Consider the following 26,502-nt stretch of genomic DNA (forward strand, 5'->3'; position numbering starts at 1 on the left):
TATTTACTGTACGTTTTTATCCATTTTAACCAAAACACCATACACAGCCAGCTTCACAGAAAGAGGTATATAGTGCTTCTTTACCCTGTTACTTTCTAGGTTGTTCACCTAGTAATGTAAGTAATGTAAGTACCTAAATAATGAAATACTGAATCCAAGGTATGTAATAGATGTATCCTTGAATTATTTGGACTGAGTTATTTTTTTCCCTTGGAACAGTTATTTTTATATAATTAAATAAATTAATCATCATGACACAAAACAACTGGAAATATTTGTGTACCTTCAGTTATACAATGATTCAGATGGTGTGAACTGGAATAATTAGCCCAAGAATACTTGATAGAATGTGGTAAGTCAGTAAAGTCATGTCACATGACATCACTGGCCTGAGTTGAAGAAGTGACAGTCTATTACATTCGAACCAACTGACTAGTGATGGTTTAGTGCCAGATCATTATTCTAAACAAGATATATGATGCACATAGAACACTGTAAAGGCTCAGCAGGAATACAATGCATTTAGATATTTACCAGCCTCAAAAGGCATGAACTATGACTTTCAGTGCACAGGGAAGGGCAGTAGTTTGAAAACAATCCCCTATGTACAATAAGTACTGTATTTTTAAATCATTATCAAAAGCAAAATGAATGTTCTATTTGTATAAGCCTACAAAATAAATGTTCTATTTTTATAAGCCTACAAATATTGAAAGAAATGGTGATGATATCATATCTGTTGGAGTTGACCTGAGTCGAATCATTCTATCTGATCTGAGAGCTGTCTACACTGGGTTTTCTGTTGCTAAAGCAACAGCTAAGCCAGCTTTGTAATGAATGGACAAAATAATCCACAGGCACTTCAAAACATTATGTACATGCTCATTCTTACTGTATGCCATATCCACAAACATATATTTGAGTTGACTATGCAAAGATATATGTGTATGTATATGTTGAGTATGCTTTGCCAAACCAACAACAAATGCTTATGCTGTGAATGCGTATGTAAAGTAACCATGACTCTGAAATACTTTTTGCAAAATATTTATTAAGTAGTTCAATTTTTAGAATTAGTAGTTACTTTGAAACAGTTGTTGCAACTGAATATAATTGCTATAGATGTGATCCTGAGGAGTAACCAGGGATTGAGTAATCCTATATTGTATCTGTGGAATGTTTTGCAATCTAGACAAAGTACATATGTTTTTCTCCACATAACAGTTCCATCTGAGATAACAGACAGGTTATGATAGATGTTGTCCATCATGAGCAGGACTATTCCTCTCCCAAGTCCATGCAGTCCAACTGGACAAGACAGGTGAGATTTGGGAGGAAAGTTGGGAATGCCCCATCCAGTAGAGTAACATATCAATGGCTGAAACAGAAAAGAATACTGAATTAGTGGATGCCAGAAGTGTTTTTACTAGAACTGAACACTTAAGACCCTTTCACAAAATGGAAGAACAGCTGTCACTGTGAAGGAATGCAGTGCTGAGAATCAGGTCACCTTGTGGTTTTAAATAAATTTACAGCCCTAAAGAAGGGAAGAGGTTAGGTATGCACTGCTTGGAAAGAAAGTGTGGCATCAGAGGGAAAAGAGTCAGAAGTGAACAAGGTTGACCAAGTAGAGGGAGCAAATTTCTCTGGAGGGCTAGAAAGTACTGCTTCTGTAGTCAAAAAAATTCATTTTTCTGTTGCTTTTTGGAGTTGCTGCTTGGATGGAATTGCCTTGACCTTCTGTTGGACTGCAAATAAATCTGAGAGATTTTGCGTAACATTGACATTGCTACTCATTGTCCTAAATAGCAGGAGGAAAGAGCAATCTAATGGCAACTCTGCTGTCATCATATACTTTCCAGAACCTCATGTCTGGTCAGAGCAATTAGTTTTCATTCTAATTTTTCACTTAAAACTAGTAAAGGCAGGAAAACCTTTGCATTACTACTGAAGGTGTTATCCAACAATCTGCTTTTTAATTTCCAGTTTTTTTTGATGAGTGGCTAATTCTATTGTCAAATACTGACTGATTACTATCACTAATGAGCCAATTTCAGTGAAGATATATATACAACCAATTATAATTTATAAATTGCATACTACTTATATATATATACCATTTACAAACTGTGAAAGATAAAACACATATACATTAAATACAATACATAATGAAACAAGCAGATAGAAGCTGATTTAAGCTAATTAAAAATTGCCCATGCTACCATTTTGGTTCCTAATATATTAATCTCTGTTAGAATGTTTTCACCTCTCAGGTCTGCTGAAGCAAAGGAAAGAAAACTAATTAGTATTATTTAATACTTTTTTTGTTTATGTAGGCAGGCTTTTCTTCCTTTAAAAAATAGACCTCAATAGAAATAAACCAGGATACTTCCCTGCTTCTCCACCATTTGTTACCCATATTGCAACAGTAAATATCTAGCATCTGTTGTTGTTTAATTTAAAAGACTATTCCAGCTGCAGGAGCAGCCAGAATTTTATCAGTGAATGGCAAAAACTCTTCTACATTCTTGAAATCCTTGGGATGTGTCCTAAGTGGTGCTCAAACTATTTCAATTTTTTAACTTAAATCAAATAAATTCATAACAGTGCCAGTTTCTTTCCACAGTCTGTAAAGAGAGCTTGGACTGACTAACATAGGTGAATCCCTTCTTGCTTCCTGTTTCCTGCCTATTGTCTCATCAGGTGGTTGGGATATGGAAATTTTTCCCAATGTGATAATCATCAATGAGAAGAGGAAGAAGCACTATGTGCAGAGTGTGGCAGAAACAGTTTATTTCAGTTCTGTTGTGTTTCCTGCTTCAGCACTTAGTGATGGTATCCAGTGTAACTTTATGCCATTCTCTTAGAGTCCAAGTCTAGTCCTTTTGGATGTCCAGTTTTACAGAACTACAGAATCATAGAATCATTCAGGCTGGAAAAGACTACAAGATAATTGAGTCTAACCTTTGATCCATCACCACACTGGCAACTAGACCACAGCACTCAAAGCAGCACCTCAATGTCTTCCTTGCAGCAAGGGGTCCAATACTGAGCATTTGAGGAGTAGTCTCACCAGTGCCAAGTACAGGGGGATGGTCTCTGCACTGGTCCTGCTGGACGCAATATTTCTGATACAATATTTTTATATTCTGCCATCCTGCAAAATTTTCCTAGAGAAACTTACACAGGAAAAACTAATTTAAAAAGTAATTTATCACTCAACCACAGAAAAGAAGCAAAGAAAACAATCTCTTTACCCTAGTAGCTTTCTTCCTAGGGTCTCCTCTACACAATGGAAGCTGAAATGTCTGTGACATACACATATATGTCACTGTCAAATTAGTGCTTAACATGCTTCTTAAGAGAGTAATTTAAGGACTGTTGTACAAAATTGACTTTTAAAGAAAATTATCACAAAGGCATTATTCTTGCTTTTTCTATTTCTACATATTGTACATGAAATGAAACAAAACAAAACAAAAAAACACATACACAGAATGCACACCAAAAATCCCTCAGCAATGACAAAAGACTCATGGCTTGAGAAAAAAATATATCAATTTTCAGTCTTAAAGGTAAAATGATCATGGTGCTAATAAAAATTTTTAATGTCCCTTTGGAAAGAAGGGTACAAACTACATTAAGAATAAATATAGTTTAGTATTTTATATATCAAATGCAGTTATTTAACTTCATTATATAAATATATTCTATATAATTATTATTATTATATAAATAGGATAAATTTGGAGACATTGCGATTTGTGTTACCTTGCCCTTACAAAAAAATGTAGGTGGTCACTTAAAAGTGAACATGGCATTTAAGAAACTAAACCACCAATAACACTGCTATTATAGTAGAGCCCAAAGCCCAGAAGAAATCAAGATTGTACTGTATTAGTTGCTGCATAATATTGTAGGGAAATTTGGTAGCTGGAAGAGTTTTCAACTGGAGCTGAAAGCCCAGACTCTTGGGCAGAAGTGAACAGGTCTGAAATACAGCTGGAGTGTGAGAGAATCACAGGAACACAGAGCAACTGAGCTAGAAATGTACCTCTGGAGATCATCAGTCAAACTCCTGCTGCAGGCAGGATCACTAACAGAAGGTTCCCCATGACCATCTCCAGTCAGACTTTGGATATTACAAAGTTTTTCTCTACCTACCTCTAATGTTTGACCACCCTCACAGTAAAAACAGTTTCTTTCTCATATTCAAATAGCATATCTTGTACTTACTTGTGCCTGAAAAACATCCTACAGATCTTCTCTAGCAGCTTCATTCCTTTTTCTAACTTGGTGGGGGAAGAAAGTGGGATTTTGTTGGCAGGCAGTTCACTAAATTCACAAAAATACCAAAAGGAGGATGGTACTGTCATGAAGTTGTATTAAAAAGACCTATGAGGCTGAATAATATGTCAGTGAGAGAGACTGTCTTTTATGACTTAAGTTAAAAGCTGGCAAGTGGCTGCCATATGTGTGGGACCTCAAATGGGTCCCCTTCCCTTCTCTAGCCCTTCCCAAGTGGAAAGCAGGAGATTGCAATACCAGGAAGTCCCCAGGAAAGACAGGGAGAAATCAGCTCTGCATAGTTTTGGTGCTAGACAGGGAAGGCAAGGAGCTAAATGGAGGTTATTTGCCTGAATTTTTTGAGGACCACACTTGTGGGGAGATCCAGAGGAGGGGCCACAAGTCTGCCTGCTGGCAAAGTCTGTATTGTGCTGTCACACCTGATCATTTCTCTAGCCATCAATCTATCCTTTCATGATCTATATTTGCCTCTATATATATTTGCAAAAGAAAATACACCCCTGTTCTTACAAAATGCAAATATCTCTGAAGAAAGTAAAGTAGATATGGGAGAAAATTCTGAACATGCAGAAACATTTTTTTGCTATGAGAGTGACCAAGAACTGACACAGGTTGCCAGAAAGGTGGTGAAGCCTTCATCCTTGCAGATATTAAAAAGCCATCTGACATGGTCATGAAAAACCCACTCCAGGTGGCACTGCTTGAACAGAAGAGGTGGAACAGATGACATGCAGAGGTTACTGCCAACCTCAACCATTTTGTGGTTCTAAATTTTTATGGAAATAGTTACATCTCTAGAGAAGAATACTGATGGTGTTGCACTGACCTTCTTTCAAGGTTCCACACCTTACCTAGGAATGAGTTTCAGACAAGTCTGGAATTTGCAGCCAACATTTTGAGAGGAAAAGACTCAATTCATGCATTGAAAATTAGCACTTTTTTGGAAGCCTGCAGGGGTTTTTTGCTGTGTCCAAGCCCACGGTTTTAATAGGACCATGCTTAAGGGCTGCACCAAGCCCTGTTTTGTCAGTCTCACTGGCAGTTCCCAAAACTTGTGTCTTTCCCCAGCTACCTGAGAACATGTACTGGCTGAGGGGAGTGGGCATATCTCTGGGATTTTTCTTTTTCTCTGCACAGAAAATTGAAATCTTCTCCTCTTTAGGTACTCACATTTTTTGCTGTTTGGTGGATTTTGCAGATCTGATTGTTGGTTGCTTTTTGAAAGCCCACACACCATACATGAGCTGTGGTGGGGGAGAGAAGAATGCAGTGATGTTTGCTGCTTTCAGAGACTGTGCAGTAGAACATCTTTAATTTCAAGGACTCCATTTCCTTGTCTCTGTACAACAGGGCCTGGTTATGGTTTTGGAGAAGTGCTTTGCAACAGAAACACAGTAAATATGTTAGCGAGTCAGACTGAGCTCAAATGACCATAGCGGCATCAGAACGTAGTGGAAGATATCAAGACAGAACTGGGGAAATCTGAGAAAAAAAATTTTAAGAGTTTTTATGGTTGCATGTTTGCAACCACCCACTTCAAAAGACAAATGGCATCCATTCCAGGCAGTGGGAATACTGCCATTCATTTGAATGGCTGTCACTGAATGGCAGGAGCTGACGATTTCCCCTACAAGGTTGACTCCTAGGCTGCAGACAGCAGGGGAAGAAGGGGAAGAAGAAACTGATAAATGACAGATGAATGACAGATGAAACTGATGAATGACAGAACCTCTAAGATATTGCTAGTAACTTAAGGCATTTAGCACTAGTAATTTAAGATGGACCTTGTTCTCCTCAGTTTTGCAATGGTTTGCAATATGACAGCGGAGCTGTTTAGATTGTTTCCCTATAATTGTTAGTAGACATCTTATTTGCTATGTCTCTTATTAGAAGCAGAGCCTAAATAACTCAGTCTAATTATTACTCATTCATGAATGCCTGCTTCATTGTTCTAAATTAAAACATGCTCTTAGAGAGGTAATAAAATTATCATCAGAATCTATTCAAAACAAATTTGCGGGTGGGTGCTCAAAGCCGTCAACACTGAAGTCATCTAGACCACATGTGAGTGTGCAAGGACTGATACAAACTGTTCTGTATATACTATTTAATTTTTACAGTTGTATTTGACATAGGAAAAAGACTTCTTGATCTAAATGGTTTTGAACTTTCAAGACGCATCCTCTGCTGATTAAATTGCACAGTCACAGACAGCAGAGAAGCAGTGTTGTTCAGTGCCAGATCTGGATCACAAAACTCAGCTGTATTTCAGCTAAGTAGAACCACAAGAAACATAGCATTAAGACACAATCACCATGCTCAGGTGCAAACTCACTATCTGTCATGCAGACAAACTCCATTTCTCACAGCAAAACATTTACTAACCCTCTGTCTGAGAAGAAAATTGCACTGTACATTTCAAAACAGTTTTCCTAAAATGCATAAAGTGCATAAAATAAAACAGGCTTTTAAGAGGTATAGTCATACACAGTGTCAATACAGGCAAAATCAAATACAACTCTTTTGAGTATTCATTTCCCTTCACTCTAGATATACCCCATGACTTTTAATGACTATGTATTGCTAACCTATTAGCTGGCAAAAGAATCCACATTGAATTTAACCAAGATAGTGCTGTCCAAGGTTCCAGACTTTGTTCATAGGAAGCAATGTTTCCTCACATATGCAGGACAGACAGCTGAATATGAAAAAGCCAACAGAGCTGCTAAGACAGACAGGTGCAAGTTCTGCTCTACCTATTCAGCACTCCATAGGGAGCCACTGTAGCGAGTGGAGGATGGATTGTGCTTACTGTTGTACAGAGATGTGTTTCTGAGGTCTCTTCTAACAGCAAATTGCTCATTCTTATGGATTCATGCCCCTACAGAGTTCATTGCTCCAGTTCTCTGTGTGTCAACCAGGAATGCAAGTCCACGTTTCAAAGGCAGAAAGCTCTAATAGTTTCAAGAGCATCTTGTCAGCTGGGAGACATAGCTCAAAGGACACCAGGAAAAAAAAAAAATCATCTGAGGAAAACCTAATCTTGTGAAAATCTTGTGTGGAAACACTGAAAATATAATTGTTTCATGTAGACAAATGTCAATATGCAATATGGATACGACTTCTGGTTAACAGTCACCTAACCTATGAAAGATGGGGGTTTTTTTCTCCCACAGCAGGACTAATGATTCTGCTATGATTACCAGTTGTAATTTGCTCAGGTCTGGCTCAACAGGACCATTTAATTCTTCTGACACATTATCAGTGACCTTATCAAAAAGCATAGGGATAGGATTTTTCTTCTGGTAGAAAACTACACCACAGCAGCGGGTCTGCATTATACAAATATGCCTGTGGCTGTTGCAAAACAACCTCCTGTTTGATGTGTGTAACCCCCAAGTTACAGTTGAAGAACAGTCAGTTTGATATCCTGCTTGTAATTCCCCATGGTAAGCAATTCCATTACTCCCCAGCCATACTTGATGTATATAACATAACACTGCTTACAATTTCAACTATTAACATTATGGTAATGAATACTACCAAACTATAAACATATTTGGAACATAAAAGAAAGCTTTATGTTTTAAATAAGCTCTACAGTACAATTTTCATCTCAGATCATAACGATTATTTCAGCGTTTACTGTGCTTGCTGAGGGTAATTTTAGTGTAGCTGATCTCTGCTGAAAGGGTATGTCCTTTAAATAAGAAAGGATAGGTTAATCTCAGAAAAATATTATTGATTTAATGTGTTAAAAACTTTTATGTATCCTGGTAGATATAATCTCATTTTTACAAGCATTTTAAAAGGTAGTCTGGTTTCTGTGTTGTAATGCACTAGCTTGTCTCCTGCTGGAACAGAGGATTTGTTACAGACTACTGACCTGAAACTTAATTCACAGAAGAAAGGAGAGCATGCTAGCTGAATCCTACACTTCTTTAAGTATATATTTCCACTTTTAGCTGCGTCTTCATTTTCTGTCCTGCATTCTGAGAAGAAAAAAAAAAAAAAAAAGCAATAATATTCTAGTGACATATCTTTGGTACTTCTAGGACATAATATCAACAGTGTAATTGTAGCCATGTAATTTTGCTTTCTATATGCCAGTACAGTGAAGGCCCTAAGGCACATCTTGGCCTTTTCCACTGTTGACTACACAAAGACTTCCAGTTTTGATTTGCCAATTGCTAATCTTAGTTGACTAAAACCACAGCCAAATTCTCCTGAGAAACAGTTAGATTGCATTACTCAGTACATTATTCATAGGTTATATGGCATTCACTTGCTACACTGAACTGCAACTAAGCATTGCACCAGATATATTTTAAGGGATTTAAATGATGCCGGTTGGCAGTCACATAACTTCATCAGCTGTGACACAGCTGCTATACACCTTTATGACCTCTTGGTACTTTATAATTTTTAATGCGTTCAGAGCTAGTCAACAGAAATGCAGTAATGTCATAATGCCATCTACAGGCCCCAAACAGTCCCAGTTTCTCTTGGTGACCCTGCCTTCCATTTTCCACCAGACAACTGAAAGAAAGGGTTGGTAGAAAAAGAAATCATAACAAACCCTTCCAACTGGAGTCAAATCATAAGTAATTCAAACAAATTTCTACACTATGATTATTAATAATGAATTTTCTCAACATCCTTCTAGTAATTTCTTCCAGGAACAATGCAGAGATAGCTTTTCATGTAGTATTTATCATCTCAAGCCATGGCCTCAGTGAAGAAGTAAGACAGTGTAAAAACAAGTTTTAAGTGATCAGTCCTGAATATTGCATTGAAGTTGCATTGTTTTCAGTCCTTAAAATCACTGGTAAGCTGTTGGTCAATAATGGTTGGTATTCCTATTATATAGATGTGTCCAGCCTTTCTGATCCCAAAAGACAACTAGCAAACCTTCAAATCCCAAAAGCCACAGGCCAGACACCACATAGTGTAGAGAGCTAAGGGAAGAAGAGAACTCAAACTGTGGTTCACAAAAGGTGACAACTGCTCTCAAGGGGTCCCACCACTCCACAACCAGGGTATTGCCAGTCTTAACACAGCCTAGTGATTTGCTCCCTCAAACTCAGATATTCAGATTACCCAGAAGTTCCCACACCAGCTTAGCTTCCCTGTTAGTAATATGGAACAATCTCACATATGGCTTGAACTTCTGAAGGTCCACACACAGCTAAGACCCATCTTTGTCATCCTGTTAAGTTTGCCATCAGGTATGACTTGGAGCAACCACAGACATTGTTAAAGTTGACTCATGTTTTTGCCTCTGTTTTGTCAGGTTAAATGGGAAACAAATGAAAAAAACATTCAGCAAAACACACACACCAAAAAAAAGGAAGAGAAAAAACGGCTGGAAAACAGAAACCTCATTCCAAAGGGCTGGATCATCTGGAATGGGGTAACCAAGAATATAGAGAAAATCTCTGCTCTTGCAAATGTTACTTTTTCCATGTTTTGGAGGTAGAGAGTCAGAAATAGAGAGAAAACCTCTGGCTGTGTCTACATTTCAGCTACTTGTGTTTCCTTTTTTTGAGGATCTATGAACAGTGAATCCAACAACATTGCTAATGAAAAAATACACAAAGAAATTCAAGACTAAAAACTCAAACAGCTCATTCACATTTTGAATCTAACACACCTTTCAGTATCTTGCTTTTTCTCTTATTGGAATAATAAAAACCTGTTACACCTTCTCCTGGTAAGCAGACCCATCTGTGGGTCCCTCCCAACAGCTTCTGTTTGTCTCCTCAAAATTACTTCAGTGCTCCTCAGAGAGGCCAAGAACCAGTAAAATTGCATGAATGTTGTATTTAGGTTATACTAATGTTATAATTATATCAGTGTTACATTTCTACATGTGACCACTTGGAACAACATCTGAAAATGTTTCTTTCTTAGCTGAGTCATAACACAGAAGTTGAAATGCCTCTTCTACTGTTTGTAGAGAAACATCACATTAAAAAGAGGTCTACGTATAAATAGTAATTAACAATCAGAATTGTTGACTCTCTTCTAATTCAAACCTACAGACTACAGGAAGAAAGATGAGCTACATCCATATGAAGAGGAAGTGTCTCAAGCTTTTGCAAGGCATAATTTTTTTTTAATTAATGTTTTCAATTCTAGGGCTTTCTGTGCCATTTGAATAAAAGCAATTTTTATTTAAAAATCATATTTTAAATGCTTTTGTACAAAAATTAGAGAAACATCTCAGAAGAAGAGTCAGACTAACAGCTTGACAATAGACATCACACTAGATTTAATTTTTGCATGCATTCTTACCACAGCCCCTGTCAGGCAGCAAAAAAAGATATGCTATCTGGAGCTCTTGTACTTCACATTTGTTGCATGCAGCTATTATTTTACTTGGCTTTGATGTTTCACACAACTTTTAGAAGCAAAGAATCTGCTATGACAACATGACATTTCCCATATGTTCCCTTAGTTGTACGAATGAGAAAACCTTGGCTAACCCTAATTAGCATTGGCACTGTTGTTTGTAATCCTTGCACTGCTTTTTATACAACATTGTTTTAGTAACTTAGAGTTATGAAAGGTTCTGCTTATTGTGCAGAGGACCAAGAGCACCATGCTACTGAGGATACTTGACTTTAAATTGCTGGGGAGAGATGGTGGCTGAGTCCCACACCTTGGCTTCCTGTCCACCTTGTAACTAGGTGGAGGTCATGGCAGGTAATGGTCTGGGTGTAGGCAGACGGGGATTGCCTCCAGGTGAAATTCTCAATTCCACCTGCTTTGCTTTAGGGGCTGAAGGAGTTTTTCAAAAAAGCTCGTCAGTCAACAGATGGAGAAGAGACTTACCTGAACTGGTTCACATTTTGCCTCCAGTCATAGAAGCTTCTTTTCTGTTTTGGCTAAAAAAGTCATTGCCAGTGACTAAAAGGAATTTAATCTCCTACAGATCAAATGCTGTTAGTCCTAGCTTTTGTTAAGTGTTACCTCTCCAAGTGAATGGGCAAATATCTAACCTCTGCATATAATCTAGCACTCCAGAGAGCATGTCTGACATATTGTGTGAGAATAACCTGCTTTAGAGCTAGCCAGAGGAGACTGTTGTGCAGAGTGCTGTTTATCACCTAGGGTGCCTTCAGCTCCCTGAGATTCAGGATCTGGCATGATTTCAGAATGCAACTCCCTGCTTTGCTTACTGGGAGAAACAATACACCAGAGGGTTGTGCTGCCTCCCAGAGGGACCTGGTCAGGGTGGAGAAATGAGCAGACAGAACCTCGTGAAGTCTAACAGGAGGAAGTGCAAAGTCTTGCACATGGACAGGAGCAACCCCAGACACCAACATATGCTGGGGGCAGGATGCTGTTTTCATTCTTCACAGCAAGGACACATTGCTGGATCATGCTCAACTTGTCCCCCATGACCCCTGGGTCCTTCACAGCAGAGCTGATTTCTAGCCAGCTGCCCCTAGCCTGTCCTGGAGGCTGGACTTTTATCTCCCTAAGGGCAGGACTCAGCATCTCCCTGTAGTGAGCTTCATGGTGTTTGTGCTGGCCCATTATCCAGCTTCTTGATGTCCCTTTGAATGGCAGCTCATTCATCTGGTGTATTATCCAGACATATTGCCTTCTGATAACACTTCTTTTTCCTTTATTTTACTTTCCAACTTATTTTCTTTTTTTTTTTTTTTTTTTTTTTTGAAAAAAAAATAAGCAGTCTCTCCTGCTTTAAGCATTTTGAAATCAAGTTACACTTCCATGTTCTGGCATACACCTTCTTCTTTTATTGTTTTAAACTGCGGATAAGATATGCACTGCTTCCAAATATGTTAAGGTTTGAAATTCTCAGAGATTCTGGACAAGTACTGAGTAACCAAGCCTGTTAATGCACATGTTGGGTTAGAACCAAGTGCTTTATCATTAGAATTCAGAACTGCTTCAGTAATACAAAAACAAACCCACAAAATACATGGAGAAAAGGATAAAATGAGAGCAGCAATAGAAAGAGCTCTTGCTGTGATTTTTTTCCCCTCTTTTGTCTTTATTCTTCAAATTTAACTTTAAAAATAGTGAATGACTGAAATGTTAAAAGAAAAATAATTCAACTATGATAAATAAAGGTCAAAAATTTAGGCAAAGTCATTTCTTGATGGAATTGGTAAATGTTATCTCCTCAATATCCAATCCTTTTTTCCTCTTATCCACTGTTTGACAACTTGTTCACACATCTCTCCTCATTTGAACATAACTTTCTTTACCTTCTTTTATTATATATTACCTTTCTAAATATTGTGCTAGCAAGTAATAGCTTTTCCTTTATCTACAAAGAATGCAGGTAGAGCAAGGTCAGTATTATAAATTTCTTCTTTCTTTCCCTGGATGTAAAGCTTTTCCAGTGAAGAGCTCTCTCTTCACCCCATATTTGTACACAAAAAAAAATTTAACAGAGCATTCATTTCATAACATTCATTTCTAATGTGTGATATGATATTTTTATTAGAACAGGAGATGTGGAGCATATCCTGTGAATCTTGCTTTTTTGTGTCAATCAGTCATTTGGTCATCAGTTCATTCCTTTATAGATTCTTGTTTCCCTGTGTAGAAAAAATGCACTTCTCACTTCTATGTTTAGATACACCAGCATAATAACCACAGCAACTGCAGACAGGTTTCAAAGGCCTTTTGGTAACCATCTAGCTCTAACAGCAAAAGTTTAGAGCAAGTTAATATCTCTGACCTAAATTGATAAATATCCTTTGGTTTATTACTCCTTATTCACTAAGCGGCATTCAGCAAGGCATCACTGCTACTAGGGTCCATACAGGTATTTCATGAGCTCTCCACAATCCTTCTGGCTGCGTCATCCTTTTGACCAATTTGTGAATCAATTAATCCCCTCCAATTATTTTTCTCTGAGACTAAAATCTTCTCTGGAGTCTCTTTCAAGTGAATGTCTGACTCTTCAATTTTCTCTTCCTTTTCAAAGTCTTCCTTCATTCAAGATCAGTTAAGAAAATCTCCCTATTCTTTCATGTGTATATGCTACACAGTCAGAGTATCTGAGGGAGATTTAGGTCTGAAACATCCTTCAGCCAAATTAAACTTACTTGGTAAAGGCCTGAAAGAGTAATCCTGCCCCCTAGCTCTAAGTATAGTCTCCTTCAAACCATTAATTCTTTGTTTTCTCCCATTTTCTATGTTCCTAAAAAAAGTTTGAATAGCATAAAGCATCTGTGTCCCATTTAAAGGAAATAGAAGACAATATATTTGCAATTAGAATTATGTCCTTCTGAACAAGCAATCATTTTGGAATATCATTTTTCCACCACTTTTGCTATTATACCCTGGGCTAACAATTCAAGACACGGTCCCATCCTGCTGTAACAGAGTTCAACATTTATTGCATTATATGGGGAAAAAAGATAAATCTGAAATCAAATATTCTTTACTTCTGGAAAGAAACGAAAACATAAGGGTTGACATTTTAAAAGTTATATACTTCACAGCTAGATTTAGGTTCCTTACATATGTTGTATTCTGGTAACCGTGTGTCTTACTATTTGTCTTCCTCCAAGTTTCCAACATAATTTTGTTCCATTCAGAGCAATGTTCCAATTTTGCTATTTAGGCTTCCAGCTTGCATGCAGAAACTTGTGTATCAACGCTTAAATTTCTTACTAACCCTATCTGTATATGGCTCTTCATTTATTCCATCTATTTACCATCACCTTGTATTAGTATTCTTTATCTGTCCTGGTTTTACTTTAGACTGTGGAATTTTAGTGATCCAGAGTGGATGGGTTCAAGAAAATTCTATGTTGGTTTACAACTGTTTGCATTCCTCTTTCTAAAAAGGTCACTCTTGACCTTGACTCAGCAGCAGCTAGGTGCCCTTCCAGCAAGGTCAGAAAGGTAGTGCTCTGCAGAAGGTTATCAGAAACTGGGTGCTCAGTCCCTCTTCCAGCACATGAGCACAACAGATGCGATTAAAAAAAAAAAGATTAAAAAGATACAAGAATATGTAATGTACATATGGTACCTATGGTGAATGCCTTGTCACCAGATATTGCTCCTGTTAGGGTATACCTGGGCTCAGGAAGTGTTCCTACAAATTCAAGAAATATTAACCTTTTGAAGTTTCCTATAGACATGGAAAACACGTCCAGCTCAGGAATTCCCTGAATTACAAATATCCGGAGTTAGTATCATATATATAATGCTGGTGATAAGGTAATAGGAAGTAAGCCTTTTTACAAGCAGTTGGAGAACATTTCTGAATGTGACAGACTGCTTTATATGCCACTTTTTACCTAAGAGACCAATCTGTATGACTTTCAACATTTTATAAGTAACTCCTGAAGAGGGAAACAAGGCATGTCAGGAAGAATGATCAAAAGGAATGAAATTCTGTAGTTAAGCTGTGTGTGTGTGAGCAGGAGAAAGGCACTCGAATTTGTAGACTCAATGGTGGCTCTTGCCTTTAGTGGAGATCTTTTTCCACCAGTACACAGAGTGAGGGGTCCTCTTGACTTCTCTTCCCCTATACTCACAATTCTTCAACTCCTTTGCTCATCTTATATAGAAAAGGTTAAGGAGGAAACAATGTCTGTGGGTTAGAGGCTGTAACACCGTATTTCAGGAAAAAAGAAAAGAAAAAACTGTTATTGAGGTTTATATAATGTCAGATACATGAAGTCATTCATTCTGTCTTGAGGCAGACCTCAGCTAGAAATTCAAGATATTGCCCTCCAGTATGGTCCAGAGAAGAGAAGCCCGAACACAAGGATACAGAACATGGTCCATGTATAGCATGAAAGAACTGAATCAGCCTAAGGAAAAAATAACCAACTACATAAAAGGTTGGCACAAAGAGGAACAAATCTTTTTCTATAATCACGAGAGACAGGACATGAAAAAGTAAATTTATATTGCCATGAAGTACTTTTTGGTAAGGAAGTAAGAAATCACTTTCAAGTCTAAATGCATTTAAATGGTTGAATCAATTACATAGGAAGGATAAGGAAGATCCATCGGAAACTTTTAATACAAACATGTCAGAAATAACACAAATATCTTGGATCCAGTCTTTGTAATAGAGTATTTAAGTGACCTCTTAAGACCTCATTTAAACCTTTTTTGACATTTTTTTCTACTATATGCTGAAGCATTCAGATACAATGATAGTAATCTTATATATAATAGATAAATGGAGACTGATTTTGAGAATATCACACATCTCACAAGTGTATCAAGCCAGTGGTCTGAATTAAAACCAACCAAAACACAGGATTAATCTTTGGCTACTTATATTCTAAATGTTTAAGAAAAGATAAATGACTCTGCCATTTATCTCTAATGTCTCAGGAGTGTAGTATATAGGATTAAAGATGAAATTTGAATGAGATTATATTGATATTTTATTTTATAAGGTGTCCACGCTTTGTACTTGAACACAGACTTCATCATATCAGTGCTCCAACTCAAGAAATAGAAGCTCAGTTTCTTATCAATTCATACCAAAGTATAATGATCATCATCAATCATCATCATCATCATCATCATCATCATCATCACTGAGTTTTCTTTTTAAATTGCAGCAAACTCTGACAGAAATTACCATGCCTAAAAATGATTTTCATATTTCAGTCCTGTTGTTCCTCTAACATTTGTTTTTGTGTTACTAAAATGAGTTCCTTAGTTACTGCAACACCTTCCTACAGTGTCTTTTGTGGTAAAATTATGGTACAGCTTTTGCCATAATGAAGGAGCTATGCCTAGGCTTGAAAACCAGTACTTCCAGAAAGCAATAAAATAATCATCTCCTGTATTAATTTTTCAATAAATGCAAAACTTGAAAATTTTAACTGTGTGTAGTCCAGGTTTTTTCCTTTATGTTTCCCTTCTCTGATAAGGCTCTTCCCATAACTATAGCCATGTAAGTTAGAAATTAATATTAAAATAAGAGTATAGCTGAAATAGGAACAGTACCATTAAAATTAAAATATGTGTTTTGGTCTAGGAAAATACTAACACTTCTGATTTTATCTTATATGCCACCGGAGCTCTACTGACTCACAGAGCAAGTAACTGCATAAATAAACTTTAAAATTAACTACAGCTCCATGTAGCAACAATTGCAACAAAAGCTTTTAAAATATATATATTGTATGTACCTGAATAATTTATATCTCTTCATTTAGTCTGTGTGTATAAGCAACAAAGAGAGGCAAAGAACAAAGTGGGGATCTTAATTTTGCTCAACACGAGATGCTGAGCAAACCCATGCTAGAGGTAGACAATTTTGACTGTGTCAAGGAGAGCAACCAAATTCTACTTGAAATTACACACTTATTTCTGGAAGGAAAGCACTTGTCTTTTACATAGAGAGAAAAAACTTCTTTGGTAGCTATTCAGTTCTCTTTTAATAATATCCATCCTCTTTTAAAAAAGAATGATCCTATGTCAGTAGTACCAATAACACAGTATGGAACAGGAAGAAATTTTTTTCAGTATCAGAGATAAAGAAAACATCTATGAAGCCTAAAACTTCTCAGTAAGTGTTATGTATAAAAAGTTGCTCAGCAGTAGGAAGGAGTGAAGACATGGTAGTGAGATTCAAGCACACCATGCCTTGTCAGCCTCCACTGTGCCTCACACAGTCAACGGAAGGATACATGCTGGGAGCTGATCATTCTTCAGCAAACAGCAGCTGCATGACTTTACTCTTTGAAGTATTTACATTTTATAGGTGAAGGTAGCCTTTGGGTCTGCCCCTCACTGGAATGTCTTGTGATATTTTATTGTGTCTGAGCATGATTATGGAGGCTGAGTTTAACTGATTAACATTAATGATGACTGGCCAGGTTGCCTTGCTCTGTGCCCTCCATCACTTGTGATCAACTTGTTGGCTTAACATGATTAAGGTTTAGTTTATTTCATGTCTAGCCGTCATGATGCCAAAACCAATGGTATTCAGAAAGAGGTATCTGAGCACACACCATCTGCTGTCAGCTCTCTGAAGTGAGTTAAAGCTGTAATTGACTTGGGTATTATAGCAGATATATTCTCTGGCTTTTAAAATCACTCCATTCTAGCTCTGTGCAAACCAGGAGCAAAGTCATTTACAAGAAGCCCTTATCACAAAACTACATAGCAGGTATTTATTCCTCCTTGGGCATATCTTCTGGGGCAGAGATTTTCAGTTCCTCGTCATTCTGGAGGCAGTCATTCACTTAATTTTCCTTGACTTTATCTTGCTGAAGTGTATGCCCTTGGCTCAGGACACAGGAGCACAAGGTGAGCCGCGTGCTTTCACACTTCATCCATTGAGCAATGACACTGTCTGGTCCTGTTCCACCCCACCTTATGGCAGCAGGTCTGCACCATTGTTCAGACACAGGCACAGGCTTGTCTATCCACTACAAGCTGATAACAAGGTGCGTTCATAATTAGCATGGCAATAAGTTCAGTGTTAAGCATAGCAAAACACTTTGTGATCTTCATAGAGTGCAAGCAGGTTGGGCGTGTATTTGTCAGCTTAAAGTTAGAGGGGTCAGCTATAGATCTGTACACCTGTATCTGATTATAGTTATTTGAGAATTAAACTTATTTGCGAATGTAATCAAACTGAGGTGTTTAGTTCCCCCTCTTTCCTGAGTGTGTGATACAGCATTGTCTGTAATTTTATACTCTGAAGAAAGTGGAGTAAAAATACATCAGTTATTTCCTTTAATACAAGAGGGTTTCAAACCCAGGAGTGATTTTCTGTCTCTAAGCTCATTATTATAGTTCCTGTTTGGCTGCCTCTCATTTCAAGGGCGGTATGTTAAAAGCATTCTGGGCTTTTATTGATTGTTGTTGTCATAATTAGCCACTGTAATGGAATTAAGTGGGACCGTGTCTTGTTTTGACTTGTACATAGGGAAAATATAAGGACAAAATCCAACCAAAAAATCTCACAGCCAAAGGTTGCCAGGATGACTTTTTATTGTTTTGAGCCCTTTGAGGGAAGGAAGGGAGGTAAGCAAAGGCAGAAACTGTTATTGTAATGTTGAGTTGGTATCCTTGGACATTTGTAAGAAGTGCATTGCTAGGGGTGGGTTTAGATGACATTACCCAGTGTAAGTGTTTATGATTGGTGTCCCAAGAGACTGCATCTATATTTTAAAAAAAATACATTTTAATTAATTTAATTTATATGGCTGGATCATTCAGTAACACAAAAAAGAAATATTGTGTTAAACATTCAGTCTCATGAAAATGTGCACTGGTAAGTCTTATGCAGCTGTGTGAGTCTTTCACGAGGGGATATGTGAAAGCTTTGTGCATTTCTAGCCAAGTACCCTCCTGCTGACAGGGAGCGTTGGGGATGTTTAGAGTGTGGTCATTAAGAATATTCTTGATATGAACCTCAAAGCAAACTAGAGATTAATTCACTGGGATTATCATCTTATTTTTCATAATTAGCAATTTTTAAGACAGCATATGAGGAAGGGGGTTCCATCACATCTCCTGTTATCATTATGAGGAGGTGAAGAAAGTAAGGAAGATTACTATCACAAGTACTAGCTTCAAAGATGCACAGAGATTTTTTCTGACTATTCAGGTAAAACTTGTTTTCATTAAAATTATTGGTAGTCTGACAGGTCCCATTATAATTCTCTGCCCTATTTTTCTTATGTTTTGTCTTTTTTTTTTTTTAGTTTAGCATTCCTTTGCATATTAAAAGCACCTTTCAAGAATTTATAGCTTAAAGCACACTTATGCATACAAAAATGCTGTTAGCAAGGAATTTTCCTGCTTCTTCTAAATTGTGGGATACTTTTCTCTCTCATGGAAGATAATAGCAGAAGTTCTGTAAACCATGAACACCTGTGACCTTGTAGAACTCTATGGTACAGTAGAAAAATATTTTGACAGTGGATGTTTTAGGATTGTAGCCAATCACCCCAAGGGGTGGCTGATCCTTTGACCAATTAGACTATGAAGAAAAAAGTCTATAAAAGAGTTTGTAAAATAATTAAATAAATCAATCTTGCTGCATATTTCCTGCCTGCTGGATTTTCTCTCCTCCTCCCTATGGCTGCAGGACATGGTAATATCGACAGCGGAAATACACACTGAACTTCAATTACATTGACACATGTGTTGAAATTTCTGTTTAAAATAGTAAGATTCTTTTTATCATGGCAATATACTGCTCTTTCTTTCTTTCTTTCTTTCTTTCTCAAGAACTGGGTGTTATAAACTTAAATAATGCACTTTATTCAAAAGGAATTCAAGTGAAAATGAACTGTTGACATGGTTCTTGCAAGCAGTAAGGACTAGTTGTATTTAAAGCTGTATTTTATTAACATGGAGAATAGTAAGTACATCTACTAATTTTATATCTGTAAAAATAAATTAGCCATAGGAAGTACTCTATATTTTTGCCTTAAATCTAGCAATGTATTCCACCCTTTCTTACAAAGAGAAGTTATAATGTAAAGAACGTAAATGGTAAATGTAAGAAATATATCCATTCGAACCCTGTGAAATCCGCCCAAACCTTCCTCAGGAGTTTGAAGGAGCAATAAAATTCTGTCTGCATAGAGTTTGCTTTTCCACATTTCCAGCCCTGGCAAATATTACAAGCAAAGGTAGCCTACACGTGTGGGAATGTGTGTGTTTGAAGACATGCATGTTTTTGTGGGCTGCTATATCCCTCCAATTTTTAAGAAGCTGGCAAAAATAAGTGTAAAATGCCCCAGAGAAAGCCATTTTTACAAGACTTGCTATGATTCACAGCATTGGCCCCTGCATACAGAGGGCTGGCAGTTGAGCAAAGGAGAAACACAAAGAATATTGTTTTGCAGGTGTTATTTCTGTATGCTTAGACACATTAGAATGATCCTTTCTTATTTTTCTTATCTCTTTTTTATTTCCTAGTGGCTACCTAGCTACTCTGAGAGAGGACAGGCAGCAATGTCATTCAGACAAAATGAGTAAGCAACTGCAGAAATGCCAAACAAGTACCTCTTGTAAAAATCAGTTGTGGGCCAAGAAAACAAGCAGCAGAGATATTCTGGGGAAATTGCGGTTTTTTCCACTCACCCACCACATCACCACGTGCTTTGGAAGACAGGCATTAGTTTTGTGTCTTAGTGCTCTGTCTAGATGCAGGCACACAGCAACCATTTTTGCAATCATTTCTGAACACATGATACCTTAGTCACTCACCTCTAAACCTGCTCATTACTTTTAATGTTGCTGACTTTTTTTCTAAAGCAGTGTGACATGCATAGTTGAAAAAAGGCCATAATTTCTCTTTGAAAACTCACTGGCACGAATGAAGCTAATGTTTAAGTCTGGCACTTCAGCTGCAAGGTAAATGAAATGGAGTGAGGTTTTTATCCAATATTTGATGGCTTTGCATTTCAGATGTGCATCTATTTAATGCTAATGAATTAGACAATTTTTTGGAATAATGGAAATTTTCAAGGGTCATCTAAAAACTTCTAAAATAAAATAATCATGAACAATTTGTTTAAATCTCATACATATAATCACACTGTGCAAATCACATAACTGGCATCACATGATACCAGCAGCATATGATACCAGCTCCTGGGTCTGGATCATCCAGCCTTAGGAATCAGAAAACTTAGAAACTTTTTTATTTTATAACTTATTATAAAAGTTATAATATGTGCCAGCTGTAAAAGTTACCCTCAAAAATATTTTCTCCTTCACAAGAGGGATAAAGAGTACAATGTTCCTGTTCTTCTCTTCCCTTGGATCCTTGGGTCATGACATTTCTATTTCACTTGTGTCTTTATTAAAGTCTCTTTAGCTTGTCTCCCACAGTGTTGTTAGCAGACCTTGACATTATTAAAATGAATATCATCCCCCAGTCTCATTCCATGTGCCACATTCCCAAGGTGAGCAACCTTTCCCTTCAGCTGTGTTCGTATAAGTCAGTCTTGTTGTCAGCCTTGGGTTTTGCTCAGGCTTTAAAGACATGTATATGAAATACAGACCAGGCAAAAGCACCAGTGGAGGAACAGCTAGAAAAAGAACACGGATGTCTATGGAGGCATGAAGGAAGGATCTGTGCCAAAAATAATCATTCTTTGCAGGTGTTAGGACTCAAGCAAGTTCTTCCTATTGTGCTTCTCAGACAGCAGCTGCTGGGAAGTTGATGCTCCAGGTCTAGAAATTGCTTGGAAGAAGCAGCAAACAGGCTGGAGAGCAGCACTGAGGAGCCAGGAGCCATAGCCAAATCAGTATACAAAAAAAAAAAAAGAAGGTTCTGAGATGAATCTGGAATGAGGGGTGTATCCTCACTCTAGTACTCCGGGTCTTGATGTTGAATCTCCTCAACAGAAAACTGAGAAGCACATTATGAACACCTATCCCTTTCTCCTCCTTTTTTCCCCACCTGGCCATAAAACATTTCTAAGACGGCCTGCTCCCTTCCAAGCTTATCCCTCTCTGAAGAAAGATTGAAGAAATCCTGACTGGTTTTTGGGAACAACTTTGGCATCATCAGTTAGAAGTCAGCACAACTCAGCCAATTTTACAGTCAGAAAGTGTTGAAAAATGGGTAAAATGAAAGAACTGGCAGCTTTCATGAAACTCTTCTGAAAACATAAATCAGTCCCGTCTGTTCACTGTGAGCAGTTAAATCCATTTCACTATAGACAGAAAGATGAAGTGATTTTCTGGTGGGCAAAGAAAAATCTGTTGTACGGACACTTTGCCTCCACCTCCGTTTATTCAGAAACTGATTTTGCTGCGCTACAGAATGGTCTCTTCTCCCATGAGCCACCACCATATTCACCTATAGTTCTTGAAGCATCCCAAAACGTCTGGTTCCTGGTCCCACAGTTCAAGTTAGAGTGTTAGTCCCAGACCATCACTGTAAGAGCAAATTGAAGGCAGTGAGCTGAAGCCTGTTTGAAGGCGACCTGCCCCTGCTGCACATATGCATGTCAGACAGCACAGGGTGCAGCTGGACTTTTCCCCCCTGAGACAGCCTTCCTGACAGCCATCAGAGTAGGACCATCAGCAAATCTGGCTTTGAATTCAGACTCTATATAATAATAATGCAGACACAACAGTCCATCAGGCAGACCTGCAGAGAACCCTGTGCAATTTTTCTACCCAGGGAGTCACGTAATTTGGTACAAAACTGCAGTCCTGAGCTAGAGTTCTTTCAGTCACAGAATCATAGAATCATTGGAGTTGAAAAGCCCCTCTAAGATCAAGTCCAGCTACTAACCCTGCACTGCCAAGTCTGACACTAAAACATGCCCCTAAGTGCTGTATCTACAATACCTCCATTGATGATGAGTCCATCACTTCCCTGTGCAGCATGCTCCAATGCCTGATCACTGTTTCAGTGAAGAAATTTCTCCTGGCATAAACATTTCCTGGCACAACTTGAGGACATTTCCTCTCCTATCACTTGTTACTTGGCAGAGGAGACCCATGGTAAGTCAAAGCTTACGCACGAAATGGTTCAACTGCTTTCAAATTTGTTTTTTAAACAGATGGTGGTAAAGAGACAATGCAGAGGTAAGAACTTAGCCAAAAACTTAGTTCTTAGCCAAAAATAGGCTAAGAACTTAGCCTATTTTGCAGCAAAGGCCACAGATGAATACACATGACCAAAGACTGGGTGGAAGGCTGTAAGTCTTACAAGGGTTCCCATGACAAAATGGAAGCATGAAGCTATGTAACCCTCTACAAAGGGTTTAAAGTGTTCAACTTTTCACAATTCAGGATCAGAATTTAGTTTGATGAAGACAGAACTGTCTTGCCAAAGCTATTCTTTCTTCAAACCATTTTTGTGAGTTATGTAATGTCAATCAGAGTGAAAAATAAAAAGCCCAACTTTTAATGGTTTAGTGCTTAATTTATGCTGTTACCTTAAGACATATTATCCAGGTGAGGCACTGTCAGCTGCAATGATGTGTCCATATAAAATAATAGTCTGAGCCTTTTCTGAGTGAGTCAGTTGCTCTGTTTGCTTGGCTACAATGTGGAAAAAAAAAGGCAGATCATTAAATCATTATTTTGAACAGGTCCTTAATTACATTAGTGCTGGAGAGAGGATGATTTTGTAAAATGGATTGAGAGGCTGCATGGAAACAAAAAGAAAAAAAGGTGACTCTCTGCTCTCTGTTCTGAGGCAGGAACTTCTGAATGTCCCACATTTACTGGGAAGTTAACATATAATTTAATAATTCATTCATTTTGTTCATCTGTGTAATTTTTATGGCATGAGAGGTACCAGCATGTTTCCAGCATCTTCCTAAATAAATCCTGGAAATATAAGTCTGTAAGTGAATATGCCAAATGGAGATTTTAGAGGCACAAACACAGCAGATGTTCAGTTCTCAGTATTTTTTTCCTTCGTATTTTACAATTAGTTCCTTTAGCAGTGTTAGCATTTACATGTAGATCATTTTATTTTCATGGAAGTTTGCTAAGAAGATTTAATAGCAGTAATTGCAAAAGGGATGAAACTGGAACAGGTTACCCAGAGAGGTGGTAGATGCCTCATCCCTGGAAACATTCAAGGTCAGGTTGGATAGGGTCCTGAGCAACCTGATCTGGTTAAAAATGTCCCCACTCATTGCAGGGGCTGTGGGGCTAGGTACCCCTTAATGTACCCTTCCAACCCAAACTATTCTATGATTTTATGACTCTATGAAGTTTCTGAGGGTATCATTCTTATCCCTCCTGCTGTGTGTTAAGCATCAGTGGAAATATTTTTCTGTTAGTCTGTACTGTAAAAACAGAATGCGACCTTGCAAGTAGAAGGAACGATAGGCAAGCTGGTTTACACATTGTGTATATTAATATCATAGCTATCTTCTGGCAAGACTTTAAGTCTAGCACTATCGGGAGACAGTGTTAGAAGTGGGAAGATATATACTGAGAGCTGTAAGAAAAATCCTGTAAAAGTTTTCAAACTTCCAAGCATGTAAGCTTGTTAAGGTAGGGAAATTCTTATTGCTAGATTAACTTATATGCAAGATGTCCTGACACATGATTTTTATTTATGTCATTTTAAAGATTTTTTATGAAAACATTCTTGCAAATGTACCTATAGTTATAAGCTGCAAAAAAACAATGTTTGTCCAAAACTTCTTCCTGAAATACAGGACTATGTTCCACATAAAGCACTATATCAGGTAACCTGAAATATCTGTGTTGAAATGCTGTTTATATAAACCAGGATGAATGCACATGAAGTGTTTTATGTTTTCTGCATAACATCCCAGTTTTCAACTGCGGTTCCCAGACAAAAAGGAGTCACAGGAGCTGCATGTGCCTGTCTGCCACTTCTGCTCACACAGTGGGTGGCGAACTCGCTGCTGCATTACAGCATGGTGTCCAAATGGATTCGAGCCTAATAAGAGCTGGTAATTAAACATGATTAATCAGACACATGACTCTCCATTGTGACTTCTGTGAAACTATAAACATACTGTGTTGTAACAGGGTCCTTGTGAAAATTCAACTGTTCAGGTTCTGTTGGCATGGAGGTTCCCACTGACAAAAATTTGGCACAAGACTTGTGCCTACCCAGATACCAAGGCACCCACAGGTAGAACCCCAAAAGAAGTCCCATAGATTTACAATAATTTACACTTTGGCCACACAGATGCTTGCAGTACTTTAAGTACAATGTACAGAACACATCCTGTCCTTGACAAGCAAAATATGCTTTCACTTGACATGTGATAGGGTAATTGAGCTGTTTAGGACTTCCAAGTACATCAGATAGCATTATTTATTTTGAGGTTTAACTGCTTCCCTTACTTGCACTACATTACTTAGGGATGACTTTGATCTCTATGGATAATTTAGGAGTACATGGTAGAGATATAACCAGAATACTGGAAGGCAAAGTCAGGACTTGGATAGCCAAAGGAGGAAACACTGAGAATGGAGAATTGGAGATAGAGTCCACTGGGACTCGTCAAACCTCAGAGAGATTTCAGCAGAACAAAGTTGTGAATCGCCAACAAGAAAAAAATCTTGTCACCGTGACTGATAAAATGATTAGTGCTACCACAGTCCAGGAAAAATGCTTCAGTAGAGTTAAGCCTCACAAAGAATGTTCTCTGCAGCTAGATAGTATTACTTTTATTTCAGTGAATCACTTGTTACAATACTTATTTTCCTGTGAGGAACACTGTTAGGCTACATTGTGAATATATATGTATCTATGTATACATGAAAATATAAGGAAACACATTTTATTTCCTCAAGGGGACTGTTTTCTTGAAATCTGATGCCTGAAGTCTTGTAAACCAGATACTCACTCAGGCTGCACAGTGAACGGCAGATATCAACTATGAAAACTCGGATCGTGGTCACCCCTGCGTAATAACATGGAAGTCATAGCTGCATCATGTTTCTGCGTGGAGGATTGGATTAAATATTTCAATAGCATTTTTCCTGTACCATTACCATTTTTAAGTTTACTCTCCTCAGTCCAACACACTCTTACCTGGAAAGGTCTCACCTCAGTTTGTTGAGAATGAGAGTAATTCATGACCTAAAGAATGTACATTGGGATTAATTCTGCCCTGAAGCTGACTTGGGGACTACGCTTTCACCCCAGTGTTGTTACAGCTAATGAAATGAGCCTTAATGAGCCACTCTTATTCATCAAAACCTGAAAGGGTAGGAAATCTAACAAATCTGCAAAGAAGGTAATAGTAAATAAAGGCAAGAAATGGGGGTAAAGAAATACTGGTATGCAAGCCAAAGGATTATGGAGGGAAATTTGGCAAAGAAAGTATGAACAACATTCAGTTCTGTCACATGTATTGCATAATATTTATATTATATTAACATATTTTATATATGATGCACATTATATATCAAGACAGACATAATTTTGTCTTCCTTATTTTAATTATATTCCCTTAGAAAAGCTGGGGGATTTTGGTGGGTGGAGAGAAGGAAAGGAGCCAATTTTTCCAAAGCATGAGAAATTTATTCAGAAATTTTGTACCTTGTATTATACTCATATACATAAGGCTGTTGCAGACTTGGAGAAAGTTTAAACTCTTTATATGTATAAATATCTATATCTATATGGATATAAATTTGTATATATAAAAAGTTGCAAATGATATCTAAAGAGATATATCTCAATATGTAATTTTAATTAAATAGCATAATTTCCCTGCATTCAGATCTACA

This window comes from Corvus cornix, chromosome 1, assembly GCF_000738735.6.
Source record: "Corvus cornix cornix isolate S_Up_H32 chromosome 1, ASM73873v5, whole genome shotgun sequence".
Taxonomy (NCBI): Eukaryota; Metazoa; Chordata; class Aves; order Passeriformes; family Corvidae; genus Corvus; species Corvus cornix.